Source organism: Chelonoidis abingdonii, chromosome 2 (assembly GCF_003597395.2).
Source record: "Chelonoidis abingdonii isolate Lonesome George chromosome 2, CheloAbing_2.0, whole genome shotgun sequence".
NCBI classification, from domain to species: Eukaryota; Metazoa; Chordata; order Testudines; family Testudinidae; genus Chelonoidis; species Chelonoidis abingdonii.
Genome location: NC_133770.1, coordinates 112,393,919 through 112,410,417, shown reverse-complemented (window position 1 = coordinate 112,410,417; position 16,499 = coordinate 112,393,919).

Sequence of the window (16,499 nt, the reverse complement as noted above, 5' to 3'; positions counted from 1 at the left end):
GAATATTGGTATAGAGGGCTATAGCTTGTTCAGGAAGGATAGGCAGGATAAAAAGAGAGGAGGTCTTGTATTACACATCAAGACTATATAGGCTTGTTCTGTGTTCCAGAAGGAGGTGAGAGGTGGATCAGCTGAAAGTCTCTGAGTAAAGATAAAAGGGCTAAAAAAATAGGGGTGATGTCATGGTAGAGGTCTACTATAGACCACCAAATCAGGAAGAGAAGGCGAAGGTGGCATCTCTCGAACAAATAAAACAAATATCCAAAACAGTAGTAGTAATGGGGCACTACACAGACATCCACTGTAAAACTAAAACAGCAAAACACAATCTGGAATGCACTGGGGACAAATTTGTGTTTCAGAAAATGGAGGAAGTAACCAGGGGGACTGCCATTGTAGACTTGTTTCTGATCAGGCAGGAACTGAGAGTGAACCTGAAGGTGGAAAGCACTTTGTGGAAAGTGATCGTGAAATGATAGATTTCTTGTTTCTAAGGAAAGAGTGAGATCAGCAGAATAAGGGCAATTTATTTAAATAAAAACCAACTATCACACATTTAGAGAGCCACTAGGTGAAGTCCCATGGGAAGAAAATCTAAGAAAAAATAGAGTTCAGGAGAGCTGGCAGTTCTCAAGGAGACAATATTGAAGGCACAATAGTAAACTATCCTGATGTAAAGCAAAGGTAGGACAAATAGTAAAAGGCCAATCTTTCTCCATCAGGAACTCTTTACTTTCCTAAAGATCAAAAAGGAATCCTACAAAGAGTGGAAACATGGAGTATAAATGAATAGCACAAGTAAGTAGAGACAATGATTTACACCAGCAAGAAATGCAAAAGACAATAAGATGTTTATTAAATAGATTAGAGCTAGAGAAAGATGAAGAAAAGCGTAGGTCCTCAACGTCATGAGAAAGGAGAGCTAATAACTGATGATATCAAGACTGAGGTGTTTAATGTCTATTTTGCCTCAGTCTTCACTGTGTCCAAATACTCTACACAATTAATACTAATTATGAAGGGGAAGGAGAACAGTTCAAAATAGAGAAAGAACAGGCTAAAGAATATTTAGATGAGTTAGATGTAGTCAAGTTACCAAGACTGGACAAAATTCAACTTAGGGTACTTCAGGAACCAAGCTGAAGCAAGCTCGGAACAGTTGGCTTGATCTACGCTACAGAGTTAGATTGATATAAGGTAGGGTATCTGCTCCAAGCCGGCTACCACTCAGGCTTTCTGCTTGGGCTGCCACTCAGGGTCCCTGTGTGGAGCCCTGCTGCCCCCTGACTCCTGGCTCCCCACTCCTCACATGGAGTATGGCAGCCCACTGGACTCCAAGTGGTGATCTCCCCATCAGAAGTGAGAAGCCCCAAGTGGCTTGACCCCTTTTTCTGACTGGAAGCAGGGAGGCGAGAAGCCCTGGAGTGGGGCAACTGGGCTCCTGGTGGGGAGCTGTGCAGAGGTGAGAGCCCTGACTCTCAACCACCCATACTGCCCCTCTTCAGTCAGTGGAAGTGCTCCTGATATGGATGTGCACCACTGACAGAAAGAGAGTAGTGTGGACATCACTGCGGTGGCTGTAAATCAAGCTAGCATAGGTCCGTTAAACATTACAGTGTAGACATGCCCTTAGTAGTGATCTTCTAGAACTCAAGGAGGATGGGTGAGGTCCCAGAGGTCTGGAGAAGGGAAAACAGAGAAAATTATAGACCCAGAAAATTATAGATCAGTCAGCCTTACTTTGATTCCCAGAAAGATATTGGAACAACATTATTAATCAATTTGTAAGCATCTACCAGATAACAGGCTTATAAAGAATAGCCAACACGGATATGTTGAGAACAAATTATATTCTTGTGAGCAAACTAGGGATAGAGTTTGGTCACTAGCCTGGCTGGAAACATGTGGTGAGAATGTTTTGCTTGACTCTAGTATTGTTGGGTGAAGTTAAACATTAGTAAAGGTTTTATATTTATTTTTCTTGTAACCATTTCTGACTTATACCTTATCACTTGCAGTTACTTAAAATCTCTGTTGGTAGTTAATCAGCTTGTTTTTACTGTTTTTTATCTAATCCTGTATATTTAAATTTAAGTATCTGAGTAACTATTTAAGGTAATAAGCTGGCAAAAATATTGATACGGCTGAGGAAAAAGCTGGGCAATACAGGACATACATTTATCGGGGAAAATTCATGACTGCAGGTGTGTTGTGGTCACCCCGCAGCATAACCAAGGGTGGTGAGAGTCAGGGTGTAACTGGCAGGCTGCAATTACACAGAGACACTCAGGAGTGGGAGGGTGTGCCTTGCATGCTAGAAGACTCTTAGTGAGCAGCTCAGGTGAGAACCTCTTCAGCTAGGCATTATATGGCATCCAAGGTTCCAGGATGGGGGGGACACTGCCCCCACTGGTCTGGATTGTAATGTGGTATGTCACAGTGTGTAAATAACTGCTTGAAAGATCATACTCAAGGAGTAAACATCAATAGTTTGCTATGAAATGGGAAGGTCCATATCTATGGCGGTCAATCCTGGGTCCAGTGCTAGTCAATATTTTCATTAATGAGTTAGATAATGGAACAAAGAGCACGCTGATAAATTCGCAGGTGATACCAAGCAGGAAGGGGTTTCAAGTACTTTGGAGGACAGGATTAGAATTCCAAATGATGTCTGCAAATTGGAGAACTAGACTGAAATCAGCAAGATGAAATTCAATAAAGACAAGTGCAAAGTATTTCACTTTGAAAAGAAAAATCAAATTCACAACTACAAAATGAGGAATAACTGAGTAGGTGGAGTACTGCTGAAATGGATCTGGGGGTTATAATGGGATCACGAATTGAATGAGTCAGTGTGATGCAACTACAAAAAAACCTAATAATTCTAGGATATATTAACAGGTGTATCATATGTAAGACACAGAAGATAATTGTCCCACTCTGCACAGCACTGGTGAGGCCTCTAGTGGATTATTATGTTCACTTGTGGGGATCACACTTCAAGCAAGGAGTGAACAAAGTGGCGAATATAGGAGAGAGCAACAAAAATAACAAAAAGTTTTTAGAAAACCTGACCTGTGAAGAAAGATTTAAAAACCCGGTCATGTTCAGTCTTGAACAAAGAATGAGAGGGAACATCAGAACCATAACGCCAACTCCATGGGTGCTCCAGGGGAAAATTAGTGGGTGATCTGCACCCACTGACAGCCAAGCTCCCCCCTCCTTGCCTCCTTCTGCCTCAACTCTAGCACGCCATGTCCCCGCTCCTTCCTCTCTCTCCCCCCTGCCACCTAATAGCTGTTTGGCAGCACTTTCCGGGAGGGAGCAGGAGGAGTGGCGATGCAGCACATTCAGGGGAGGAGGCAGAAAAGCTGCGAGGACTTGGGGGAAAGGGGTGAAATGGAGGAAGGGACTTTGTGGAAGGGGTGGAATGGGGGCAGGGTGAGGGGTATGCAGGGGTGGGGCCAGGGACAGAGGTGGGTCAAGCACCCACCAGGCAGAGGGAAAATAGGTGTCTATGATCAGAGCAGTCCAACAGTCTTCAAATGTGTTAAGGGCTGTTATAAGCAAGAAGGTGTTCAATTGTTTTTCATGGATAATGAAGGTCGGAGAAGTAGTAATGTGCTTAATCTGCAGAAAGGGAGATTTAGGTTAGCAATTAGGAAGAACTTTTTAAATATAAGGAGAGTTAAAATCTGGAATAGTGTTCAAAGGCTGGCTGAAGCATCCCATCACTGGGCATTTTAAATGAAAGGTTAGACAAACACATGTCAAGGATGGTCTAGGTTTACCTGATCAGCACAGGTGGCTGGATTTGATGACTTCTAGAGATCTTTTTCTGTCCTACTTTCCTATGATACTATTATTCTATAAGTTGTTACTACATTATACTGTAATCTAACAGAAAAAAAATATAGCCAGAAATCTCATGAAGTCCTTATTAATGAGATTTACAGCTCAATCCACAGACCCCTCCAAAATTTGGTCAAGTATTTGATGAAGATTAGGCCTTTGGGATTCTTCTTCACATTGGGGAAAATGCCAAACATTTGGAAATTTGGTTCCTATAAACATCCAAAAATACTGAACCTATCCAAATTGAATAGATTAATAAATTCACCTAGATATCTCAAGAGATCAGTCATTCTTGCAAGATGTTCAGTACTTCATTGTTTGGGATTGAATTAAAAAAGCTGTGAAAACTCTTTTTTTGTGGTATTATATTCCTTATGCACCTGTGTCAAATCCTGCACTTCCTCTACTCCAATCAGTCAATGGTACTAAGTAAGATATTGAAGTCAGAGGGAATCAAAAACACTCAGGGTGAAATCCTGGCCCCATTGAAGTCAATTGGAGTTTTGAGATTGACTTACAGCATCAGGATTTTCCTATCAGCATTTTGCAGAAAATAGATAGAATAAATAAAACTAATCAGGCATTTTCTAACCTCAGTTACTGGTTATAGTGACTGGTATCTTCAGTGTTCCAGATTCTTCACAATATTCAAATAGTGTTTCTGTATTGTTTTTTAAACCAATGAACTACAGAATTACAAATTTTAAAGACCACATAAATGTGGTAATATCATAATATGTACTATATAACAAAATTCTAACTAATATTATTGAACCAAAGTTGTAATATAATGACAGCTGTCTTTGTCAATTATCAAAAACATTAACTATGAAACTCATCCTTAAAATACTTTACATAATTAAAAATGAAAACCACAGCCAGATTGCCTTTTTCCCCCAAAATTGAAATTTGATTCAGTATTGTAGATGACACCAGAAGAGAAGTGATCTAAAGTACTGAACCATCTGTGCTGCTAAATCTATACACAATGGAGTGTGTTAAAGATGGAATTTCATTTCAGGCATAACTTTTAATTGCCTTGCTTTCATGGGATTATTTATGTTAATCTTCCTGCCGCTCCAAAAATATGTGCAACTTCCATTAATGTAAAGAAGAAAAACATGCATATTAAGAGGGTGAATATAGCAATGTTAATTTTAAGTATGCAAATATACTATCAAAACTGATAAACAAAGGTCCCACCAATGGTCTCTGCAATGCTTGCCTAGAATATTTAAAGTTTTAAAATATTTTAAGTTTACGGCCAAACAAATCTTTCATTTGTTTGGGCAAATGAGCAACAATCCCTCAGATGATTTCACAACAATGATTTAGAATAGAATTTTCATCAGAGCCTAAATGACAAAGAAGCACGAGTCCCATTGACTTTCAATAGGATATGCGCTCCTAAGTCATTTAGGCTTTTTAGAAAATGTCATGTAGAGTGACAAGTTGCTAGTAGTCCAGGGTTGTACTTCTGGATTTGCGATGACAGAGAATATTACCTTGTGCAAATCTGTAACTGTGTCTCAGTTTACACATTCTGAAAACTGGAATAATATGTTTTACCTAGTGTACCTCCTACAGATGTTGTAAAGATTAATATATAATTCTAAGATGATTTAAAATGTTCAGATGAAAGGTGGCAGAACATTTTATTTAACATTCTCACTGTCAGTGTAAGATTATTTTTATGTATGTGACTGGAATGTGAAGCGTTTTGTGTTCAGACTTATTGAGCATTTAGCTCTTAATTTTACCTCGACTTTGCTTCTGTTCAGCACAGTCCTGAAAAATGTAGGCCAGATTCATTGGTCAAAATGGTCTTTCTGAATTTACTCCCCACAATCTGATTCCAGATTCTAAAATATAGCTTCTTCTATAGTTAACCAAATATACAGCGCAAATTATGTAGACACGGATAACTGTAAGCAATGGTGACAGCATTTGTCTATATTTCTGAGTGGTCTGGATAAGTTGAGATCATAATGCGTTTTTTTCCCCCCTTTCTCATTTCCTTCAATAGTTAGATCACTGAGTACAGCTGCTATTTGCTTAAAATGCTGATCTCTTACCTATTGAATTATATGTGTTATTTGCCCTGGGTTTCATAAACGCTGAAATCTGCTGTCTGAAAGCAAAGACATACAAGTGTCCACAATGTTTTATTTTTTGGTAAAAATGGATTTGCAATTTCAAGGAATTTGTTATTAGTGAAAAGTATTACATTGACAGCATTAGCAACTGAAATACTATCCATATGGAAGTATACGTTTTCCAATACTGTTTTACATGTCCCCAATTTAGGAAAGCACTTGAGCACACGCTTAAAGTTAACTGTGTGCTTAAGTACTCTCCCGAATTGGGGCATTCATGTCTATAATTTTTTTTTCCTTTTTCTTCCTCTCCATCCCTCACTTTCATTTCAATGGGAGCAGAATTAAGTCACTGTTCAGCACTTTTGAAAATCCTACTCTAAATTTTCTATAATTTTTCAGGTCCATTGATCTCATTAATGTATGTTCCTCCTTCTACTGTTCTACTTCCTAATTATTTATTCAGTCCTTAAGAGAGCTTTGAATTGGAGTAGCTTCCTTACATCATATTCATTTGTAAATAATACTGGAAAATACCAGGAAAACACAAACATTATTATAATTCAAGGCCAGACAGGACCATTGTGATCATCTAGTTTGACTTCCTGTATAGCATAGGCCATAGAACATGAATTTACATAACACACTTGCCAAATAGTTCCTGCAGAGTTTGTCAATGAATACAAGGCAAAGAAACCAGAGGGAAAATTTAATTCAAAGTGTGTTTAAAGAACACTGTTCCTCTAGACAATAAAAATCTTAGAGTGTGTCTACACTGCAATAATACGCCTGTGGCAGATGACTTGGGCTTGTGGGGCTATAAAATTGTAGTGCAGACATTCAGGCTTGGGCTGGAGCCAGGTCTCTGGGACTCCACGAGAAAAGTGAGGAATTTTATAGACCCACAACTGTATAGCTCCATAGCCTAAGCCCCATGAGCCTGAGTCAGCTGACATGGGCTAGCTGCGGCTATTCCATTGCAGTGTAGCCATACTCTTGTTGTGCATGGCACTGAATGTTATGTTAACTGATACATTACACTACCAGTCATTAAGTAAAAGTGCTATTTGAAATTCATTAACATGAGACAGCTTGATTTTTTTTTGTCATAAAACTTCAACAGTTGTATTTTAATAAGGGATTAAAAAAGTAGAAAGAGTGGGAAAGAATAATAAAAATATTTTTTCATGTTCTGTCAGGTAATATGATGGTGGTTAGTTATTTATTCATATATTTCAAGGCCAGAAGGGAACACTGTGATCATCTTGTCTGACCCCCTGTATAAGACGAGCCATAAAACTTCCCCCAAAATAATTCCTAGAGCAGATCTTTTAGAAACAAAATTAAGTCTTGATTTTAAAACTGCAAGTGATAGAGAATCTACCACAATCCTTGGTAAATTGTTCCAGTGGTTAATTACTCTCATTGTTAGAGCATATTTTTTTTATCTCCAGTCTGAATTTGTCTACCTTCAACTTCCAGCCATTGGATTATAGTATACCTTTCTCTGCTACACTGAAGAGCCCATTATTAAATATTTGTTCCCATGTAGATACTTACAGATTAATCAAGTCATTCCTTAACCTTATTTTCGTTAAGTTAAATAGATTGTGCTCTTTGAAGTTATCACTATAAGATATGCTTTCTAATCCTTTAATCAGTCTCATGGCTTTATTCTGAATCTTCTTCAGTTTATCAACATCTTTCTTGAATTGTGGACACCAGAACTGAACACAGTTGTGACACTACTCCCCACATTCATCATAGTGGTATCATTATGATATGATTATGACATAGTTATAATGCATATTCTACAAGATAAGTCTTGTGAGGTATCTCTGGAAAAGTTATAATTTGATTAACATAATTGTCCTCTCTGTATGCATGTATCATTTTTGTATCTGAAGTTTTTAATATTGACTATGTATCTGTATTTCAAATGTGCTAACTCTGGAAAACACCCACAGCTAACCTTTCAGGTACAACAATGAAGAAACTAGACAGTGCTGATGGCCCATCAACAAAGACAATGGACCATGGAGGAGCTTACCCTTCCTGTAAATGTTTCAGCCATCCTGAAAGTAATGGCTGCTATGACTCAAGAGGGCATGTGACCAGACCACATGCTGCTGAACTCCATTATGATACCTGTGTTTTTCCACAAGCTAGACTGGGAACTGAGTTCGGAAGAAAGGATTCCAGCCTTATGGAAAAGGTATATAAGGTGGGGAGTGACATCATCTCTTGACCTCACTTCCCACACAAGAGATCTCCTGGAAACACCTGAGAAACAAAAACTGAATTGGGGGGGGGGGGGAAGTGCTGGTCCCAGGAAAAAAGGGATTTCTAGCCTGTGTATGGAAACCTGGTGGATTGATTGTATCATCAGCTAGAGTGAGAAACTGCTAACTCATATCCAATACATCTAGTATGTTAGGTTTAATTTGCATTTTGTTTATTTGCTAGGCAATCTGGTTTGATTTTTCTGTCCCTTTATAATCACTTAAAATCTACCTTTTGTAGTTAATAAACTTGTTTTATGTTTTAATCTAAATCAGTGTGCCTTTAAGTCAAGTGTCTGGGGGAAATCTCAGCTTTGTGTACAAAAGCTGTTGAATATCTTTCCCACATTGATGGGAAAGCGAACATATTAATAAGCGTACTTTGTACAGATCCCTGTGCAGTGGAAAACAGGATAATACTGGGTTTATATTCAGCAAGGGTTCAAGCCAGAGGAGCTGGGAAATTAGTTATTGTCTCCTGCCTATCTTTGAGTGGCTTAGGTAAAGCACTCAGGTAGCTCAGTTTGTGTTTGTGGCACCACTTGCTGTAATGATTGGTGATAACAGGGCCTGGTAAGACTGACTGAACCTCCCAAAAAGCAGTTTGTGCAGGACCAGCCCAGCTGGAGGGTTAGGGGGCACAGCGATTTCCATGGCTTCCAGACTGCACCTTGGGGGTGTCGAGGTTGCACCAGTGCCAATTATAAAGATAGAATGACCTCTTTACTTAAGTTTCTCCTGTTTATGCATCCCAGGATTGCATTAGCTTTTTGGGCTAGAGTGGCACATTGAGAGCTCATGTTCAGTTGATTATCCACTACAACTCCTAAATCTTTTTCAGTCACTGCTTGCCAGGGTAGAGTCTCCCCTTTCTGTAAATATGACCTGCCTTCTTTATTTCTTGATGTATACATTTACATTTATCTGTACTAAAACACACAGTTTGCTCCCAATTAACCAAGAGATCCAGATTGCTCTGAATCAGTGACTTATCCTCTTCATTATTTACCACCAGCCCCCTTTTTTGTGTCATCTCCAAACCTTATCAGTGATGATTTTATGTTTACTTCTAGGTCATTAATAAATGTGTAAAATAGCATAGGGTCAAGAACTGATCCTTGTGGGACTCCACTGGAAACACTCCTCCTTCGTGATAATTCCACAGTTACACTTACATTTACATTTTGAGACCTATGAGTTAGCGAATTTTTAATGCATTTAATGTTTGTCATTAATTTTACATCTTTTTTAAATCAAAATGTTATTTAGAAAGTTTTCTGAAGAAATGTAGAAGTTTCTTTCAAACTCTCCTGTTATTGGTACAGTCATATAATCTAACTGATTCTCAGATCATTGTCTTTTATTATTATTTATTTTTATTGGTGAGACTAAAGCAATGCAAGTATTTGAGTATCTTTTGTGTTCTGGCCTCATGCTTTTTATCCCTCTCTAGTATCCATTTCTCTAATTTAAATCAACTGTTCCCAGGCTACCCATGGGTCCATCACTCGGCTACGTCCTGGGCCAGGGCTTCCAAAGAGGACAGTGTAGGCATCTAAGCTCTCCTTACAGTGGGAAATTATCTTGTCAATCAGTGATTTTATGCAAGTGCTAACTTAAAAATGGTATTAATACTGACCTAAAAAGACCAGATCTCTTAGAAGTAGATAATTCTGCTTAAATTATCTTTTTACTGGTTTCCTGGGAAAGGTTCTTCTATGTAATGGAGCAATACCCTTTGAGGGGATCTATCTTCAGAGATAATTAATGACATTTTTCTGCCTTGAGGTAGCTACTGTCAGGTACAGCTTTGGCAAAACTGAATCTTTTGGAGTTTCGTTTTGATTTCTCAGAATAAACTTGTGAGGACTCTTTTCTACCTCAAAGCAGCTTTGATTGCTGTTTTTCTATATTTTCACAAGATGTGCATTTTACCTGCATTTATAAATTTTCAGCATGCTCTGGATCATTGTGCTTTCTAAGCCCCTTGGGAATACTTAACAAATTTTGGAAAAATAGCATAATATAATTTTTATGTTGTCAATCATATCCCCCTACAAAATAATGCATATTCAGCAACGAAAGCTACAGCTTTTCATTGCTTTAGTCCTCTATGCCATTCTCAGCTCCCATTACATTTTACATTCATGTCAGCTTAAATTTTTACGAGTTTGCTATATTTGTATCTTGATTCTTCAAACATTAATTTCCTATTGTCTATCGAATTGTTTAGTTCGTATATATTGAATTCCAGAGCACTTTAGAGTATAAAATAAAACATACAGCAATAGACCTGATGGAAAGTTCTTAAACAGTATTTGGAATACAGAGTTAATGGGAGGAATAATACGTGAATAAAAGTAGCATCAGTAGAAAAATATGATTGGCAAAAAATATTATATTGTGCCATTTATCCAACATGTTCATTGTTCTCAAGGGATCTTAAAGTAAAATTATCAGGAACATATTAGAAATTTATAAAATCAGTTAAAATACATCTTGCACAATAATACATGTAAGAGCAACCAAGGCTCAAGATGAAAAGGATTAGAAACCCACATTTCCATTCTTACAAATAAAAATTTTCAATTTGAAATATGAAATGTTGCACAGTCTATGATCTGACTGAGAGTAAGGGAGGAAAAAAATTGCCTAATGTCCCTTAAAATTAATCTCCTTGGATTTAAAAGGTGCTTGGATAAATGGCAAGGGAAGTGTAGGAGCAAGCGCATTGTATGCATAGATTTTTGTTAGGCTGGCACCCATTGCTATTGCTAAGAGGGATATTCAACCTTGTGCAAAGGATTATGTACAATTTATGTCCCACTTAAGCCATGTTTTGAGGATGTCAGACAAGAGACAAAGCCAACATGTTGTGATACAGCATGGCCAGAGGGCGGCATGAGAGTGTTAGCAGGGGGCCTTATTCCCTGCCAAGGGAGGAAGGTTTGCTTTAGATTAACTAGAACACCTGTAGCCAATTAGAGCACCTGACTCCAATTAGAGCACCTGACTTCAGTCATGTGATAAAAACCCCTGCTTCAGTCAGACAGTGTGGGAGTTGAAGGAGGAAGGTTTGATTGGAGCAGAGTGCAGGTTGCAGAAGTTGGAGAAGAGAAGAGTTTGATAAGAGAGAAATAGAAAGTTTGGAGGAGTGCTGCAGTGGATTGTGAAGTCCAGAAGAAACCCTAGGTAAGGGGCACCAGGCTTGTGTAGAAGGGAGGCAAGAAGCCCTTCACAAGCTGAAGGGTAGGAGAGGGAAGTAACCCAGGGGAAGGAACCGCTAAATCAAGTGGTTTTCACCACAACCCTCAGGGCCCCTGGGTTGGGACCTGGAGTGGAGGGCGGGCCCAGGTCCCTCCCTCTCTACTCTGCTCCTCCAAGGACACTAGTGGAGTAATTAAGCACCAGTTCAGAGGCAAGCAATAGCGCCCTGAACCTACCCCAGAGAAGAGAAAGCGCGAGACCCAGCAGAACAGTACCGGCAATTTGCCACAATGTACTTTTCATTCATCTACTCAAAAAGCCAAAGGTTTCAGGAAGATAGAGACACTGATGCTTTTGGTGATGATGGTGAATGGAACTGGTCAATTTTTTTCTACTGGAAAAGTTTTAATTTAATAAAATTGACACTATTGAAACAAAATGACTGGATGGTTCCAAACTGAAATTTTATTGGAATTTTCATTTTGCAGGAAGTTTTGGCTTTTTGTTCCAATTGAAAAGATTTTCTCTTCTCCTCAAAATATCAGAATTTCCGATTGAACAGAAATTTCAGTTTCCAAGAAGCTGTAGTGAGAAATTCCTCAGGCTGCTTGTTCCAGAGGCCATTAAAATCCATGTTGACAAGGCCTCATATGCATTATCAAAACCAATCATTTCCTCTGTTCCAACTTCATGGTTTACAGATTCTCTTGACATATTTGGTATTGACATGGAGCCACCACGAGAAACATGAGCTTTTTGTGAGCTCAGCTGCCAATATGCAGATGATAAACAACTCCATCTGTCTTTCATAACACCATATGACTGTTATTGTCCTGGTATTTGGTCAAACTCAACATACTGATGAGGAAAAGCTGGGTCATAACCCTAGACAGACAGATTGTACTGCTAGACAAAGTGAAATATTTTAGAGGACTTGCCACCATAGTGCTGGCTTCACCAGTTGAAGACATAAATATAGAGATAAGCCTAATTTTAGGCTTCTATTTAGAACAAAAAAATAGGGCTGCCTTTTACTTTCTGGCTTTGATAGACTTCCTGTGTGTCACTGTATAAGTCAGTCTTATGAAGTGACACTAATGTCCTGGGAGACCAATCACTGTGGGAAGTGCTGCCCATGATAGAAATGATTGGCAGCCCCTTCTGTTACCTCTGATTAGCTCAAACCTACCATTTAAGCCTGGAGAGAGTACCAAAAGTTGTCTGTGCAACAAGGCTGACCTCTCTTTGTTCATGCTCCCTTGCCTTGTGCCTGGTTCCTGCCTCTTGCTCTGGCTTCTGGCTATCAGTTCCATTACAACCTTGGCTCTGGCTCCTGACTATTGACCTTGGCATGACCCTTTACTCTGAACCCTGGCTACCAACTCTTGCTCGACCCCTCAGGTCTAACCACCTACAACTCTTAACATTGGACATGACCACTCATACCCCTGTTTATGACAGGAGACGTCTTTTAATAGGTGATAAGATCCTAAAGTAGACCCCATTGTCCTTAAGCATTTCTACTGATGGATGAGCTCTTTTGAAAATCTGGCCCTAGAAGTCTAAATTCAGGCCCACGTTTTCTAACTCTTTTGGTCAATGTCTTTTGATTACCAACACTGTGTTTCAGTCACAAATATAGTGGTTATCAGCAAAAGTGTAGGGAAAAGGCTATTAACAATTATTCCGTATGTTTTCTCTGATTGCTGAAGTTTTTTTAATAACTCTATTTTATTTCTGCATTTTTACAAAGAATAATCTCATTGCTACTGAAGATATCTTTCAATGAGGGACCTATTCTGAAAAATAGTTAAGTGTCTTGATACAAGTGTTGGCTATAAACAGGATTTCCATCCCATGGGGATTTCCAAGATTTAAAAAATTTTGTTTCATCTTTAACTGGGTTGAAAAAATCAAAGTCTCTGATTATTTTTAAACAAAATGAAATATTCATAAAACATTCTGTTTAAACATTACCAACATATTTTGACAGTAGAACAGTCAATATTTCGACTTTTAAATTGTTATATTATAGAAAAGGCAAAACCATAGTCAAAAACACTTATACCTTATCAAAACAAGAGTGAGATAATTTCCCATTAAAACTTTCAACAAAATAATACATTCCATGCCACATTTTGATTTTGTCAAATCAGTATTTTTCCAGTTGAAAACTGTTCTTTTTCCCCTAACCAGCTCGAATTGCTACTATTTCTGAAAAAATTACTCAAAATGCTTTACAATTGTGATAGAAGATTAAGAGTCTTTCCATTTGCTAAAAAAAAACACCATAATTAAAGAGAACTTGTGGAATTATAGACCAGTCATCTTAACTTTAGTACCTGGAAAGACAATGGAGTAAAAAAATAAGCAATCAATTTTCAAGCGTCTAAAAGACAATAAGGTGATAAGTAACAGTCCACATGGATTTGCAAAGAACAAATCACATCAAACCAAACTAATAGCTTTCTTTGACAGGGTAACAAGCCTTGGGGCTAATGTGGGAATGGGAGACATGGTATAGCTTGACATTAGTAAGGCTTTTAGTATGGTTTCCCATGACCTTATCATAAACTAGGGAAATATAGGCTAAATGGAACTACCATAAGGTGGGTATACAACTGGTTGGAAAACGATTCCCAAAGAGTAGTAATCAGTGTTTCACAGTCACGCTGAAGGAGCATGTCAAGTGGGGGTCCCGTAGGGTGTGGTCCTGAGTCTGTTCAATATCTTCATCAGTGATTTAGATAATGGCATAAAGAATACATTTATAGTTTGTAGATAATACCAAGCAGGCAGGAGTTTCAAGTGCTTTGGAGGTAAGTATTAAAATTCAAAATCCTCTAGACAAACTAGAGAAATGGTCTGAAGTAAATAGAATGAAATTAAGTAAGGGGAAATAAAAAGTACTCCACTTAGGAAGGAACAATCAATTGCACATGTACAAAATGGGAAATGATTGCCTAGGAATAAGTCATAGTGGATCACAAAATAAATAAGTCAACAGTGTAACATTGTTGCAAAAAAATGATGGGATGTATCACCGGGTGTGTTGTAAGCAAGACATGAAGTAATTCTTTGATTCTACTCTGCACTGGTCAGATTTCAATTGGAGTGTAGTGTCAACTTCTGGCACCACACTTCAGGAAAGATGTGGACAAATTGAAGAAAGTCCAGAGAAGAACAACAAAAATGATTAAAGGTCTAGAAAACAAGAACTGTGAGGAAAGATTGGAAAAAATGGTTTTGTATAATCTGCAGAAGAGAAGAATGAGTGCAGACATAACATTTTTCAAATACAAAAAAGATTGTTGCAAGGATGAGGGTGAAAAACTTTCTCATTGTTTTCCTTCCACAGAGGTTAATGTCCTCACTCTCAGTCTGAAGCAACAAGCCAGAGGTAGCTTTATTTCGAGCAATTGCAATATGCACAGGAGAGTACACATGGGCAGGTCTCTTCCCTAGGCAGGTCTCCGTTAGATAACACTGCTCTGCAGCCAAAATGCTTCTGAAATAAATGTAGTCAAACTTTACTAATTCTGGGTCACTGAGAATGAAAATGATGCTTAAAATTGTTGATTGGCTCTAGTCTAGCTGTTGGGCTCCAGGACTACAGCAGGAATCCTGGCAGGTGATGTTAGGGTTTCCATGTTCCGTGACCGTCAAGGATCTTTTCCCATTCTTCTTCATGGGAGGGTGATCTTGTACCTGCAACAACATCGAGGGTGTGATGGGCAGCCCTTCAACATGGTTCACGATCCAGATGAATGGAGATTGTTCATTGATTCATCGAGACGGCGTCTTATAAGTTTTGCTGCATAATGCAATGTTTTGCCATCAATCCAGTTGGTCATGCAGTCCATATGAAGGAAACCTATGACACATGAAACAACTTTTGAGGTGCATAAACTATGACAACATCAGGTGGCAAGCTTGTTGGCGATTTTGAAGGTTGTTGCTTCTGCTTGGTCTGCCAGACGGATACACAAAGTATTGCTGTTTTCTTCTGTGAATGGGATAGTCCTGCGAGAGATTCCCACTACATCCAAGGAAGATTGGCCACTCCGACCCAGTCATTGGAGCTGGGAGGAAAAGTGTTCAGCATCACCACTTGTTGAATCAAAGGAAGATTTGTTACACCCTTACACATCAAGGTGGGTCGAGAAGAACTTTGTCAAGGGCCATTGACAAACACAAGCAGCTTTCCAAGTACCTCCGGAAAATTCTCCAATGTTAAGTGAAGGCTAGTAAAGGGCAAGGTGTCTTTGTTGGTCCTCAGATTCGTGAACTTCTATCGAGATGATGCATTTTGACCATTGCCTGCGTTGCAAGAAAAGACGGCATTTGAAAGCCTCCAGTTAAGCTGGCAATAAATTTTCTCCGGGAAACAACAGGCATACAACTACAGGTTGTTGGTGGAGAAACCTCCTCAAGCATACAAAAGCTTGCTTGCAACATGCCACTAAGATACATTTTTCTGCACATTCTCATTGACTTTTTCCCACTGAACTGCCGGAGCACAGTGAGCGACGAGCACGGAGGGCAATTTTACCAGGAATCATAGGTTTCTCCATTTTGCAATTCACGGGCAAATGGACCATGAATGTTGCAGACTATTGCTGGACATTGACAAGAGATGCTCCATTTAATGCAATACAAGAGACAAGCCAAGAAAGCGCGAGTAGACAACTGAATAGGACTAAACTATGTACATAATGTTTTTTGCCTTTTTGTTTCATAATAAATTTTATATAACACTTTAAAAATCAGCAAAAGGGTTACATAAACAGGACAAGTGAAATATTATCATGTAAAGAAACCATAAACACATGAAAAGACCTAGGTTTACAATTTATGATTAAAACTCTACTATCTACACAATATATATAGACATAAAATGTAAAAAACTTAATATCTTAGAAACAGTAGCCAATCAGTTATTTTAATTGTCATATTTGAATTCAGCACATCAAAATACATAATAAATACCACATTTTATCTCTGAAGCAGACAACTTCTCAAAAATTGTAGACCAGTGCAATTAGGGCAAGCATTTATC